Source organism: Gasterosteus aculeatus, chromosome 21 (genome assembly GCF_964276395.1).
Source record: "Gasterosteus aculeatus chromosome 21, fGasAcu3.hap1.1, whole genome shotgun sequence".
In the NCBI taxonomy this organism is placed as follows: Eukaryota; Metazoa; Chordata; class Actinopteri; order Perciformes; family Gasterosteidae; genus Gasterosteus; species Gasterosteus aculeatus.
Window position 1 is genome coordinate 8,735,224 of NC_135708.1, and position 14,991 is coordinate 8,750,214.

A 14,991-nucleotide genomic window follows, 5' to 3' on the forward strand; every position below is an offset into this window, starting at 1 on the left:
CCTGTGTACCTTCAGTCTGTCCTCAAGGGATGAGAGTTGTCCTGCACATGGCTCAGGGACTCAGTGGACATCATAGACTACAATGCCACAAAAGGAGGGGTGGGCAACATGGACAAGCTGGTGTCTGCCTACAGCTGCAAGAGGAGGACCCTACGCTGGTCACTGGTGATTTTCTTTGACATACGGCGTACAACGCCTTTTGTCATCTGGATGGCATTGAACCCAGAGTGAAACAGAGGGAAGCTCCAGAGGACATGCCTCTTTCTCGAGGAACTTGGAAAGACACTGACACCATGTTCCGAGAACCTCAGGCTCTGCAACCACCGTGAGGAGGATTTAAGAGGACAATGCTGGTGTCCCATCCATCCAACCTACAGAACCATGAACAACTTTGTTTCATTTGTAAATTTGTTGAATTTTGTCCACTCATATCTTGATTTATAATTGATTTTCAAAAAGAAAAGCACTTTAATTCGTAAATGTGTTATAACAAAGTTAAAGGGCAAATATTAACCATATTTGCAGCCATATTGCTTCTAATTGGGATGAAGAAAACATCTGTTGAGTATTTAACATAATTTTTTGGGATTGTGTTTAATTAAAACCCCAAAAATACAGCAGGTCCAACAGACCCACAACACCTGTTGAGTAACAAAAACATGAACACCATACAAGGGTTAAATAAGAAAGAAAAAAGGCAGACAGGTTGAGGATAAAGCTGGATTTAAACCAGACTTAGGTGCTTAACAACAGTCCTGCCATTGATACTAATGGTGTAAATGTGACTCGTGTAGCCTTGGATTGGATCTGAAAAAGAGCAGATAAGTATTTCCACTTCCTCAACAATCTCTGCAGGCCTTGTAACAGGAGGAAACACAAGAAGCCCATGCTGACCAATCAAAGTTCTTCCATCACCTCCCACTGTGCACAATGCTGCTCTCATCTAGATAGTCTTAATACTGTGTATTAAGTCATCAATCAGCTGATGAGTGCAGTGCTTTAAGCTTCCCCTCTCCTCTCCTGCCTGCTCACTAACCGCCAAAGTTCATTCCCTCCTCTCTGTCAATATCTTGAGTTGTTAACCTGACTGCAAAGTGTCGACGTTGCTGCAGGAACAAACTAACTCCATTTCACCATGTCAGAGAGCAGCCCTCAGAGAAACTGACCTGTCCGCCAAGACAAATACAGGCGGACAGCGGGAGAAAGTGATGTGGCCGGACAGTGACAAAGAAGATGGAGAGACGAGGAGAGGCCGGGCGGGAATGAGACAAGGGAGAGATATATTTGGAGTCACATGCAGCGGTAAGGACAGCAAGTGACAAATGCACATGCATGGGGATCGAGAAATGCAATCGGATGCTGAAAGAGAGACAGAGACATGGAGGGAGAAATTGTATGCAGCAAAGACACAGAAACTGTGAGAGAGATAGAGAGATTTGGAGCTAAATCCAGACAGAACGAGAAGGAGAGTGAAATGGAGGATGACGGTGAGAGAGAGATATGTAATTGGTCTGAGACTGAGAAACAGAGCATAGGAGTGGAGAGAGCGCATCAGAGGAATATTCTGTACTCGCAGCCCTGTTTTCCAGAAAGGGTGCACATCAATTAAACAAAATAATGCTGCAGGTGCAGAATACTTAATGCGGTAAAATACATTAAAGGATGAGGTGGTTGATATTTGATATGTTCCTTATTTTCAACAAGTCCCATGAAAAGACAAAACAACATCGCAGAACAAGGATTGTGCTGCTTAGGCCTTGTATATCATATTCCTCTGTGCCCCGAAGCTCCTTTGTTTTCCAAAATATATTTAAAACATGTGAGGAGTCTCACTTTTTCGATTGGATGACATAGACCTCCATTACCCTGAACAAACACACTGTAGTTTATTCTGATTCAGTCCCACATACACCATTCTTCTTCTCTAAAAACTTATTAGAGGCCAAAATGCATGTTAACCCTCGTCTGAAAATAGTCCCCAATACTACAGTAGAGTTTACTCCCGTTTCAGTAACATTTGCAAAGGATTTGCTTTGCAAATCCAACTGTACCTTTGTGAGCTTGTTTTTAAAGATGTATGTCCTCAGTATGAATGAACGGGTTATGGCAGCAATTTAGAATTGTTTTCATGACAGCATTTTGTCTATAATACAGTATAACATTAATCGATTTAGCATTATAGGGGATTAAAAAAACATTAAATATTCACATTTCAGGAGGTGACAGAGAATTATGACTTTTTTCCCAAAGAAACAGCACTGAAACTGATTAATCAAAGATGACAATAGATGTTAACTTCTTTAATAGTTGACAACTTAATTAATTAATACTTGCAGTTTGACTTAGGGCCAAGTAAGTCAAGGCAGCTTTTCAGCAGTTGGTCATCATTTAAACCTTTGCAACAGCAAGTAAATTGTGAAAAGTTATGGTTGGAGAAAGAATTGTGATCTTAATTAAAAAAAGTTGAACTTCAACTTTGGACTTTGTTTACGCAATAAGACTTGTTCACAATATGTAAGCACATTTGCAGTGTTTCTGTAACTCAACAACGGGCTTTGATTTCCTGAACCACATGCTAGTTTTAGGGGGCTTTGTTTTAACGCTTTAGTGTTACTTCCCCCTTGAGCATTATTACAGGAAGAATTAATGTTCTGTTTAAAAAACCTAATATAAAAACAGGTTAGCGGTGTAAGAATTTCTCAGAGACAGGATTGGGAAGAGAAGTTTTACGAAAAGGAAATATAATGATAATATTACAGAAATTATTTTCTTCATGATAAAAACACAAGTTAGTTGAAGAGATTAAATTAAAATATTGATACATCTGCTCTATACATGTTAAGAGAAAAAAACTATTGATGCAAAGTAGAAAGTAAAGAAATAATGAAATATTCTTTCAGGTCATACTCGAATATGTAGAAAGTGCCAACTTTGTATTGTTATTCATCTGTTCTTTTTCCTAGCTACATAAAATCGACTTTAAGTAATAAAAAGTAGCCATTTGTCATTCTGTGCTTTTCCCTTCGGCAATGTCTGCTCTGGAAAAATAGAGAGAAAAAGAGAGAGAGACGTTGAGAAACTAGGCAAAACACAAACTCTTAGTTTTAGCCTTTATCAGATTTAATGGCTTTTTAACCATAAAGGACTGTTATCAATCAGAAAACCTACCTGGTCCCCAGTGACTGTGGGCTGTCCGAGCACTGCGCCAGCCCAGTACATGTTTATTGGTACAGGCATTCAACATGTCAGGCTGGTCACCAAGTAGACCCACTATGATCTTTTCACGTTTCCTGATAAGATTCTCAAGAGTGGGATGAAACACAAATACACGTGTTAACTTCGTCTGGTGGTTTTAAAGTAACAATTCTGACATATTTTAACATAGTGTCAAGTTTTAACATTTCCTATTCCAACTTAATGGGAAAAAATAAACACACAGAGCTGCACAAAGTCACACTACTCGGTTTTAAAAACTTCCTGCAGTGAGTGACCACACTCACCACACGGTAATAATTTACGGTTAACTATAAAGCCTTCAATATGAGTGGCTGTTTTTTTAACCCTTCTTTTAAAGGAGTAAATTGCTGCAAAGCTGAGGTGCTCACAAATTAAACATATGGCCGGGTGTAAGTCGCCGCAAGTATTGGCCAAACTAGCATGAGAGCAAAACAAACACACTCGCAATCTTTGCTGCTTTCATTTGAAGATATTCATTTCAGGCTCTGTAAATTCCCTGATATGAATCAAATTCCTGACCGCAAGCTATTACTACTTTTTTTGTTTGTTGTGCAACAGTGTGTTCTTGCTCAGCTGTTGGTTTATCAGCACTTGCTTCCCAGAAACCAACAGTCATACCAGCAGCAGATTGAGACTGACATCGTGATGTTGTTGTTGACCTTCCGTGACCCCATTTGTTTCACCGCCGGCGCCTGATGTGGCGATAGGCCTCGGTTTGTGTTATCAGGCTTGGTCTGTGCCGCTCTCTCCCGATTCTGCCACCTTCACCAGCCCTCCAACGAGGGCCTCTTCAGGCAAAATGCACATGCGCACCTGGCTGAGAGGTTATCTCGCTTTGACATACTCGTGGTAATCAGCGCCACATCACACTGTGCGCGGCTTATCCAACAACTCTTCAAATGAGGCCTGCTTGTCAGCTCTATAGTTTCTCCTCCCCTCTTTTCCTATCACGCCCCACCCTCATCATCCTGTCATGTTGAGGAAGTGCGCCTAAGCAGACACTTCATTTGTCTTTTTTTGCCTTTAGCTCTGTGGACACGGAGCGACCCGCAAAGAGATGACCCCAAGTATTGATTTAATGTCAGCCGCCGCGTGGCAGCGAGGCACGGAACGGCTGCCCCCTCACTTTTTTCACTTTATTTTCAAAAACAGATGGGACATCACAATTGAGATGGGGAGCGGGTTGACAAGTACTGCTGCTGACTTTCCATATGGTGTTTGCGAATGATGAACTAGAGGTCTGCTGGAGGATTGTATCTCTGCTCCTGCTTCTCATCTGGCATGACTCTTTAGAGTTAAACCTTGATCTAAATGGTGACCGGCACAATGACTCGTTTAAAGTTAACCAGACCATCACGTCTATAATTATCTATGTCAACATCTATAACTATCACCCTATTCGAATAAGTAACGTATGGCTTGTGACGGATTGTTGCAACAGGAAAATAATAATTCCAAGATAACAAGAAAATCTTTTCCTAAATTTGAAATGAAGGAATATCTACGTCAGAAGAGAAAGCTAGAAAAGAAATAATGTAATTGACTGAAATAACACATTTGTGTAATGCACGCAGAGACGCTTGAGCTTCCGCTGACATGGGCAATGCTTCCCCTGAGCATGCCTTGAGAGTGTTATTGGAAGAAATTGCTTTTAGGAGAAAGAACGTTTGAAAGGAATAAGTGGATACGACTATTTTCATATTCAACATCCATCCGTCATTAGTAACAGCTTATCCTTTATGTGGCTTCTGGGGTGCTGGAGCCGATCCCAGCTGACCTGGGGAAAGAGTCGGGGTTTGATTGTCACAGGGTTGATACGTGATCTGTGTTCCAAATCAAATGAGAACGTCTCAGTTTTTCTGCATTCATATAGGTAAGTGAATCAGTTTCCTTTAGGTTTCTTTTTTTCAGTTGCTTTATATTGCACCTTTTCTGTAATACTTTTAGTTTATACTGCAAGCATCTAAGTATGTAATGCTGCTTGCAGTATTATTCAATTGAGATATACAAACACCTTCAACTTTGACCAACTTGCTCATAAATTTGCTATACAAAGAACTGTGGGTGAGAATTGCCGGAAAAATAGTTGTAGTACAACATTCTGCTATCTTGTTAATGCAGCATTTATTATATAATGTATCTGGCATACTAAAACGTACGGTAGTATGGATATTGGAATGCATTGAAAGAGACCGACCACGTTTGACGCTCAACTTCACACCTACGTGCAATTTGGGGTCCACACTGAACCTTTTACTACCATGTCCTTGAACAGTGATAAGAAGCCGGAGAAAACCAACAAATTGCTAACCACGTCCCAAAGTTAGAAAAGCAAGTAAATAAAGCAATAAATAGTGCTGGGTAACGTATCATTATCGCATTATTAAATCAACTACAATTACTTTATCGTCATTGTTATCATCAACGTTAACGCACCTTTTTGAATTATTATTATCATTTTGAAAGTCTGTTGCTCCCTGGTTCTGAATACACATACAGACAAACCATGGGTCACAGGTTGGTTATGTTGATCAGTACCACTACTGATCAACTTCATCCTCAGTAGTGGCTCCATCATACATCTGGAGGGGTGGTCCTAAGATAGGTGCAGCGGGTGACGAAAAAAAGCAATACACCTATTTTGAATTCATTCATTATTCATTCATGCATTACAATGTGATTAGAGATTCATGTGATTTGCACGAAATGCAATCGCTGCCCAGCACAATAACAAACAATTGAACACTAAACTATTGTGTTGGAGATATGAACTTTAGCTGTGGGCAGTTGTGTTCTGTACAAATGGATCGATTTGTCAGTGACTGACCGCTGTGTTGTGAACAAAGAGAACACAGTGTACCTTCTTCTGTGACCACAAAGAACACCTTTAAAAAAAAATTGATTTGAAGTGACTGTTTGCCGCCACTAACTGAAATACAAGATTTCTGTTGATCATCTGTCTTTCCCAGATTGATTTTTTTTCAGTGGCAATAATAAGCCAATTAGACTTAGGTATTTCATGCCACATGCCGTCCAGCCCTCAGTGGTAAATTTTATGGCACACAGGATGGATGAATTGTTCATACACGGCCATTAATCTAAAAGACAAACTGTGTTAATGTTGCGAGCTTAACACATTATGTTAGACAGCTTATTTGTAAAGATTTTTGTACGTATTCTGACCGAGCGAATGAAAGTGATTTTCTGTTCATTACTGTGTCCATAGTTGTCTAAATGGATTTGGTGATGTATGGTTCTTGATGCTGTCTGAAAGAAAGGCAAAAATACACAATCAGTCCTCAGCTTAATGAAGCACACGCGTGGATTGGGGTTCTGGGGTCCTGACAATCAAAACACATAAGCACCTATTTTTATAGCAGCATGATTCACACACCATACCATACACACGTATCAGCCATCTCCATTTTGTGATTGTTAAAAAGCACTTGCTGGGAAGTGAAGTCACATTTATAATGACTAGAAACCATATTGGGAATTTCTCCTCTTGCCTTTCTGCAGAAAACATGTCAAGAATATGAGAAGGAAAGACTCTTTACAGTTTAGAATTATGGCTGTCAACATTAATGCATTAATCTATGTGATTAATGTGGCCTAGATTAATGCAACTAAATATTTGAACGTAGTTAATATTAATTTCTTTTCTTCCGGTCCAGGAGGTGTTGCGAGATTGTCTTTTGTCCGTGTAAAGCTACCGTAGTTGGGAGTAGGCTAACCACGAGTGGAACGGCATCGTGGTTGTTGTTGTTCCGAGTCAAACGGATAGCTTAATAGGTTGCTCTGGGCTGTGCAAAATAAAACCCTCTTTAACGTGGAATATGACTCGCGTCTTGCCTCATACCATGACATGGTGTCAGAATTAAGGACTTCACGTCGACATTAAGGGCGAGATGGCAAAGTTTGGACCTCTGGAGCCGTTCCACTTCTCGCAGCCGGCGGAGTGGCTTACGCGGCGGCAGAGATTCTCCCGTTTCAGAGTCGCACCGAAACTGGACAAAGAGAGCGGCGAAGTGCAGGTGAACTCGCTCTTGTACTCGATGGAGAGGGATGCCGAACCTATTTACGGCTCGTTTGTGTTTTCTGCGGCAACCGAGGCCATGCCATATCCAGAGTATGAGTTTAATCTGGTGATGCAGAAATTTGACGAACACTTTGTCCCGAAAAGGACTGTCATCCACCATCGCGCCTGTTTTCACAAGCGGAGCCAGAGGGCCGGTGAGACGGTGGAAGCTTTCGTGCGGAGCCTGTACGAGCTCGTGCAGCACTGCGAGTTCAGTGTGGGGAAGGACGAGCAGATCTGGGACCGCATGGTCATTGGAATTATAGACAAAGAGGTTTCTCAAAAACTACAGCTGGAGGCAGACCTGACTTTGGAGAGAGCCATCCAGCTTCATCCACCGTCATGACTGAAGAGACTTTCAGCAAGCTACGTCAAAAACCCAAACTGAACAAGTCCAGGTCAACAGTGTATAGCCCAGGCGGGAAAGTCCAATGCGTGGGTAAGTTCCTTGCCACTACTACATACAAAAGTCAGAAATACCAATACTGGATTACAGTCATAAAAGGACAGTATGTTAGTAATTTGTTGGGCAAGGCAGTGGCAAAGTGCATGGGGCTGGTAGCGAGAGTCAATGCTATCACTAGTGACTTAGGCTACTGAACTGTAAACATGTTAAGATCGCGGTGACTGAAGAAGCAGTCCCATACAGCGTCAACACACCACGCAGAGTTCCGTTTCCTCTCCTTCCAAATGTGGAGAGGAGCTAAAAGCGCATGCTGAGCCTCGACATCATTGAGGAGGTTACAGAGCCGACAGATTGGTGTGCCCCAATGGTGCCCGCTCCAAAACGCAACAAGGACGAGGTCAGAGTGTGTGTGGATTTGAAACGCTTGAACAAGAGGGTGAAGCGCGAACGTTACATTTTGCCCACACTGGATGATATAACACCTAAGCTGGCAGGAGCCACGGTTTTCTCCACTCTGGATGCCTCTAGCGGGTTCTGGCAAATTCCATTGGACCCCAACTGCCAAAGACTGACAACCTTTATAACCCCAATGGGACGGTTTTGCAGTTATGACCTTGGTGCTGCCCTGATGCAAGACCACGATGGAGAGTTGCGGCCTGTTGCCTTTTGCTCGCGCACACTTACCGATGCGGAGAGGAGGTATTCTCAGATCAAAAAGGAGTGTCTTGCATCTGTCTGGGCTTGTGAACGTTTCGCCCGCTACATTCAAGGTATGGGCCGGGTCTGTTTACAGACTGACCACAAGCCACTGGTGCCATTGATTAACTCATACGACCTGGACAAAACGCCACTACGATGTCAGAGACTGCTCATGCATCTCATGCGATTCAATGTCACTGCCGAACATGTTCCCGGTAAGCAGCTAGTAGTCGCAGATACACTCTCAAGACACCCACTGAAAGGCAGTTACGTGCCTGAAACAGAAATGCAAGTAAAGGCATATGTGAACACTATGGTGGCTAGCACACCGATCAAGTCGCCCAAGCTCGAGGTAATTCGCAAAGTCACACAAAGCGATGCTGAATCACATTCATCAGAAAAGGGTGGCCTCGCAACATGGCAGAGGGCTCACCACTGCGTGGATACTATGCAGCCAGAAATCACTTATCGGAGTTGGACAGCCTGGTCCTATATCACGACCGCATAGTAGTTCCAGCAGTGCTAAGAGCTGGAGTCCTGGACCAACTGCACGAAGGTCACCAGGGCCTCACCAAGTGTCGGGAGCGAGCCAAGTTGACAGTTTGGTGGCCAAGCATCGGAGCACAAATCACTAACAAAGTGAAATTATGTGACTTTTGCAGAGAGCACAAACCTACACAAAGACGTGAACCACTGGTAACCACTCCCCTGCCCAGTGGCCCATAGCAAAGGATTGCTGTTGACCTGTTTGAATTAGAGGGTAAGACTTTTCTCGTCGCTGTCGAATACTTCTCTAGAGACATTGAGATTGCTTCCCTCACCACCATTACCAGCAAGCAGGTTATTGACAAACTCAAGCACATTTTTGTGAGGTGGGGCATCTCCCTAGAACTGGTCAGTGACAACGGGACGCAGTTCACATCAGAAGAGTTCCGAGATTTCGGACAGAAGTATGGTTTTACTCACATTCCCCAGCCCACATTACCCCCAGTCGAACGGAGCTGCGGAGAGGGCTGTTCGGACTGCCAAGTACATCCTCAGACAGCCTGAACCCTGCTTAGCCCTTATGGGTTATCGCGCTGCACCACTCGCGGCAACAGGTAAGAGTCCAGCACGGCTCATGACTGGTAGAGAGATCCGTACGACTGTTCCGGTCCTGGAAAAGACGTTACTGCCACGTCCATTCAGCCCGGATCGAGTCTACATGAAGGACACAACAGCAAAAGATTCATACAGGTTCTACTACAACCGCTGGCATTCGGCACGCGCGCTCCCTGACCTTCACCCTGGTCAAACGATTAGGGTGAAACTCGATGGGGAGAAGGGATGGACAACACCTGCCAGGGTCATCAGTAAGTCTAAAGAGCCGAGGTCCTACCTTGTGGAGATTGACAATGGGAATGTGACCTGTCGTAACAGGCGCCACCTCCAGACTGTTCCTGAGACCGTACCTTCTGCGGACCAGCGAAGCGCTCAGGCTACAGCGTCCCAGCAGAACAGCGGTTCCCCACAGCCAGATTTGACTGCGGTGCCGGAACCACCGGTAAGCTTGCCACCAGCAGGCCTTCCCTCAGGGTCTCCCCTTCCACCATCTACTCCAGTGCGAAGATCTTCCAGGGGCCGCAAGATAAAGGTGCCTCTTAGATTTCAAGACTGATGTACAAAAGGGCAGAATAATCCCTTTCAGGACTGAGGGCAGTCTACCCCTGTAACGTCTTGCACCGTTCTATGTACCAAGACTGTAAGGGAAGACGTGTTTTGGTTACGTGGTGTTGTATCTACTTTGTTATATTGTTTGAGAATGTTAAGAATTAAGTAATATTGCAAAATTCTGATGTTTGGCATCTTGTTATTGCTAACTCCCAAAAGGGGGAGATTTTGCGAGATTGTGTTTTGTCCGTGTAAAGCTACTGTAGTTGGGAGTAGGCTAACCACGAGTGGAACGGCATCGTGGTTGTTGTTGTTCCGAGTCAAACGCATAGCTTAATAGGTTGCTCTGGGCTGTGCAAAATGGTAAATGGTAATGGTAAATGGACTGTACTTGTATAAAGCTTTTCTAGTCTTCTGACCACTCAAAGCGCTTTAACACTACATGACATCATTTACCCATTCACACCCATTCATACACTGATGACAGGAGAATGGAGAGATGATGGAGAGAGATGGAAGTAAAATAAACAGTGGTGTGACTTAAAGCACTGCTATGTTAAGCAAGCTGCTAGGCTAAGCTAGCTGCTATGCTATTTCCATCTCAACATCTAACGTTACCCTGCGCGGCACACGGTCTGCAGAGGAGGGGAGATTGTCGGCACAATCCGTGCCAGTCGTTAAATGAAGGAGAGTTGAGAGCAAAGTGCACGAGGACTAGCAAGAGTCGCTAGTACAACATGTTCCACCCGGTGGAATTCTGCCTCCAAGATGATCTAATGTGTGGAGTCTTGTGTTTAAAATAACATTAACAATTAAACAACAGTGTCTAAAATACACACTTTCTAAAGTGATTACTCATTACTTTTAATATGTAGTCTTTAGAAGAAAACAAACATTCATTATAAACAACATTGTAACAACAACAACGACAAAAACATTCATTAATTGACATTAATCAAGATTATTAATTACATTTCAAAATGTGCAATTAATTTGTTAATTTTTTCAAATCTCAATTTACAGCCCTATTAAGAAGACTAGAGCTTTTCCATGTTCCCACCATAAACACTAAGAAATTCAAACTGGGCCGAGACCACTTCTGAGATATCGTGATCGTGAATGTATTCATAGACTCACATGCTTAGTGTCGTTCTAGCAATTGAGCGAGCCTACTGGCTCGTGCAATCGTCCCTCTGCCGTAACGCTAGCCATCTGATCGCCACTGGGCAAAATGTCGCTCAAAATCACGTCACAATGTCAGCTACCGTATCCAGGATATTTTGGCCTCACTTTCGCACCATGGGAGGTGATAGACAACGTCACAATCCAAGTGTCTTTAGTGGTCTCTGACCTCAAGGACTGTAATTGCGGCTCACCTCCGCACACCTCACATAACAAGGTGGGACGTTTACTTTGTGTCATAAGATGTTCTCCGCCTCTTCACATGTCATATTCATGCTCGGTTTCCAGGCAACTGATGGGCACAACGATGAAAACAGCAGAGCGTAATACGTGGCTTGCAGCGAGGAACTCGACAAGTTTAATGAAGACAGGCAGGGAAACAAAGAGGAGGAGGAGAAGAAAAAAGAAAACTGCGAGGAGAAGAGTGGCACAGTGGCTCACAGATGGCTTTCACATCTCCCGCAAATGTGAGCATAACCAAAGCTTGGCCTTTAAAGTTGTTAGGGGCTTTTTAGGCAGTTCACTTTGGATGGTGATTTCACAGAATTACCTCACTTAGATGCAATGCTGGAAGTGGCTTTGACAGTTTCACATTTTTACGCCAAACCCACAACTCTCCTCAAAGGTCGTCTGATACCACTACATGTGGAATGTTTTTCTTGACTCAGAGCGTTGCTTCGAATTTGGGGTTTTAAATGTGGGCAAAGTTTTTTCCTTTGGAAATGGCAGCTTGAAGTTGAGAGCGCCAGGTGGCTTTTTGTGGTTTATCTTGAATATTGTATGATTTAATTAGACGTTTGAGGAAATTTGTACACATAGGTCTTTTATTGCTTGTTGAGTCCGGGATTCAAAAGGCTTCATTCCAGCTACAAAACTTTCAAATGGGTTAAACGATTTCACGGTTGATGTACCCACAAAAGGTTGTGTTTATTGTGGAGGAGAAATAGTTAATTTTTCTTTTGACCTTTGAATATAAACATTTGAGTTCCCCCGCGAATATAGAAGTATGAGCTCAAACCAGAGGAGGACAATAAATTATATAAAATATAAATCAAACAGCATGGAGCGAGGTTCACCTTCCTCACAGCATGAGAGAGAGAGCAGAGAGGAGAGAACAATAACTTCCGCATCGTAGTGTTTTGTGTTTTATAATGTTTTAAACAGAATCGCCGCTAATTCTATTTTCTCTCGGAAATTGGCTTGGCTCGGCCCATTACTTGTTGTCCATGTTAACAAAACATTATTGTGGCTTTATTAAAATTAGCCCACGGTATTTATGGTCACCATTTTTTTTTCGGTATGTCTATTCAATGTAATTGCATCTGGTTTGCCATTCTCTGGATACCCGCGCAAGGGACTGCCCCTATTGAAGGTTACTGTGTACTTTTTTGTCATTTTGACTCATTGATGTTACGACTCTGTTCCACCAAATAGAGTTACTAATAATGCAAATCCTCTCAGGAAACGCAAGGTGTTTATCCGTCAGATAGGCGGCAACTCATTGTTTCATATTACAGGGGGACAAAAAAAGAGTAGCTTCTAACCAGCAACTCTTCCTACATCCTGCTGTTGTGTGGGAAAGTTCTCGCAGGATGGAATTAGATTGCAATTTGATCAATTCATTATAAGAGATTGTTCTCCTTCAGAACAAAGTGAGTTTGTTCGACCTGAAGATGTCGCCTAGCTGGCGGCTAACAACGGCAAGAGCACCAACAGCGCTAACAGAGCCAGCATCGCCAACTGTGCTAAGTAATTATCTGAAGGGGAAATCGCCATATCAGCGTCGAGCAGAGCGCCCGTGAGCTAACCAGTGGGGCCGGCTCAAATGCACTGAAAGGCACCTTGCCCAACCTGGCTGTGTACACACGGTGAGGGGGAGCCCTGATAACAACACATGAGGGAGAGGGGACAGAACTCTACACAGGTAGACATTTATATCTATATCTTTTTGGATTACCACTTAGCTAAATGTTTGCTGAATGCATCTGTACTTTGTAAATAGATCAAAGTTAACCGGCTGATGGAGATCATGTGATGTGATAAGAACCCTCTAAACCAGATTCTACATGGATCCTATGCTGAGATTGTTTCCAAGAATGGCTGTAAACTTTAAAACTGGTAAAAAAATCCACGCTTAAACTTCACTATATGTCTAAATATGTTGTTAATATTTTGTTTTCTCTATATGCATTTTTATCTTAAAGGGGCACTCCTCCACTGAGAACTATTCCAGTGAATATATTTATTCATATGTTTATGGCTCAGGAGGGAGGTTTGTTAAGTTTGAAAAGTTAAACCTGACGATGTCATGGGGGGAATTGTTTGAAAGCCTGCATTCCAAATTGGAGGTGTAGGGTTTGAAAGAAGAGACCATTTAGCAGGCACGGAAGGGTCTGATGAGACACTATCCAGTTGCACTGTAGGAAATGTAGGACCAACCATTTGTGTCATACTGTTGACTCAGTATATTCCAGGGCTGTGCTACTCTTTCAAAACATCTTCTTAAATCTGTCCCCCAGCTTCATGGCTGTGCAAAACAAAATGAGTGTACAGCTTTAAAATCTGCTTAATCCACTAAAACAATTTTGGCAAGCGAAAAATGAATTATTCTTGGAGCAGTGAGAATGCAAACATACTGGATAACTCCTGTCTGCAGGGCAAAAGCTGCTACAATGAAGTCCTTCAAGAGATTTTCCTTGTCACAGCATTCCTTTATGATTTTCTTGTTGCAGTTTCTGAATGTACAAGTGCTGCTTTTAACAGTTTACACTGAATTATCATGTGCTGACATATTTACATTGCAAGGAGACCCACTTACTGCTCTGCGAGTCTCACGTTTTCAGATCTGTGGAGGAGGTTTAAGATGATGTTATGTATTGATAGAATTGATACAATTAAACATTTGTGTTTTCCAACACGTCTAAAACCTGGTTCTTGCATAACCGCTTTGAAACTATCTCTTAGAGAACCTGTTCATGCTGTTGACACATTTCTGCATAATCCCAGACTATCTGTTTATCGGGGAGGGTAGATGGGGAATGTGTGTGCTTGTTGAGTGCACATCAGAAGGGATCTGCTGGAGCTTTTGTCTGAGTTAATTACTAAAACAGCCTTAACTGCTGTGATAAGGTGTGCGTGTGCAGGTCGGGGCATGTCTGTCGCTTGGACGGCAAAGGAGTCTGTCCATTGGTCCGCACTGCACTGCATGTGAGCTTGGGTGTGTTTTGCTTGGTGTCCTACATTTTTAGCAGTAAACAAACCAGTGTGGACACATTTCCGGCTGGGTTAAATATTTCCTCAGCAGCAGGGGATACTTGCTTGTAAAGATGGGCCCTGGGGCCTTTGGGCTTTCTGTGTTGACTTTGCGGGATTCAAGTCGGAACTCTGAGACGCAAAACTTTCTAATCACGTCGCTGTGACTAAACACTCAAGTTAACTGTAAAAACTGGTTTTAAATTTCCTCTTGAAGACTGCCAGTCCAAACATCAGTAGGTGCACGCTCGGCATATCTGATCACCAGTGGAACGTCAACATTGCAGCGCTCTCTGTGCTGTAACCGAAACAAAGCGGGAATAGGAATAGTTTGATGGGATAGGTGGGATGCTGTGAACCGACAGTAGCCTGTGTCTTGAAATTGAGATTGTTGCCTTAATAGAATAATACCAAAGATCACAATCAATGCAGCAAAAGCAGAGATTTTGCCCACAGAGGTTTAGTGAATTCCTTTTTACTATAGCGG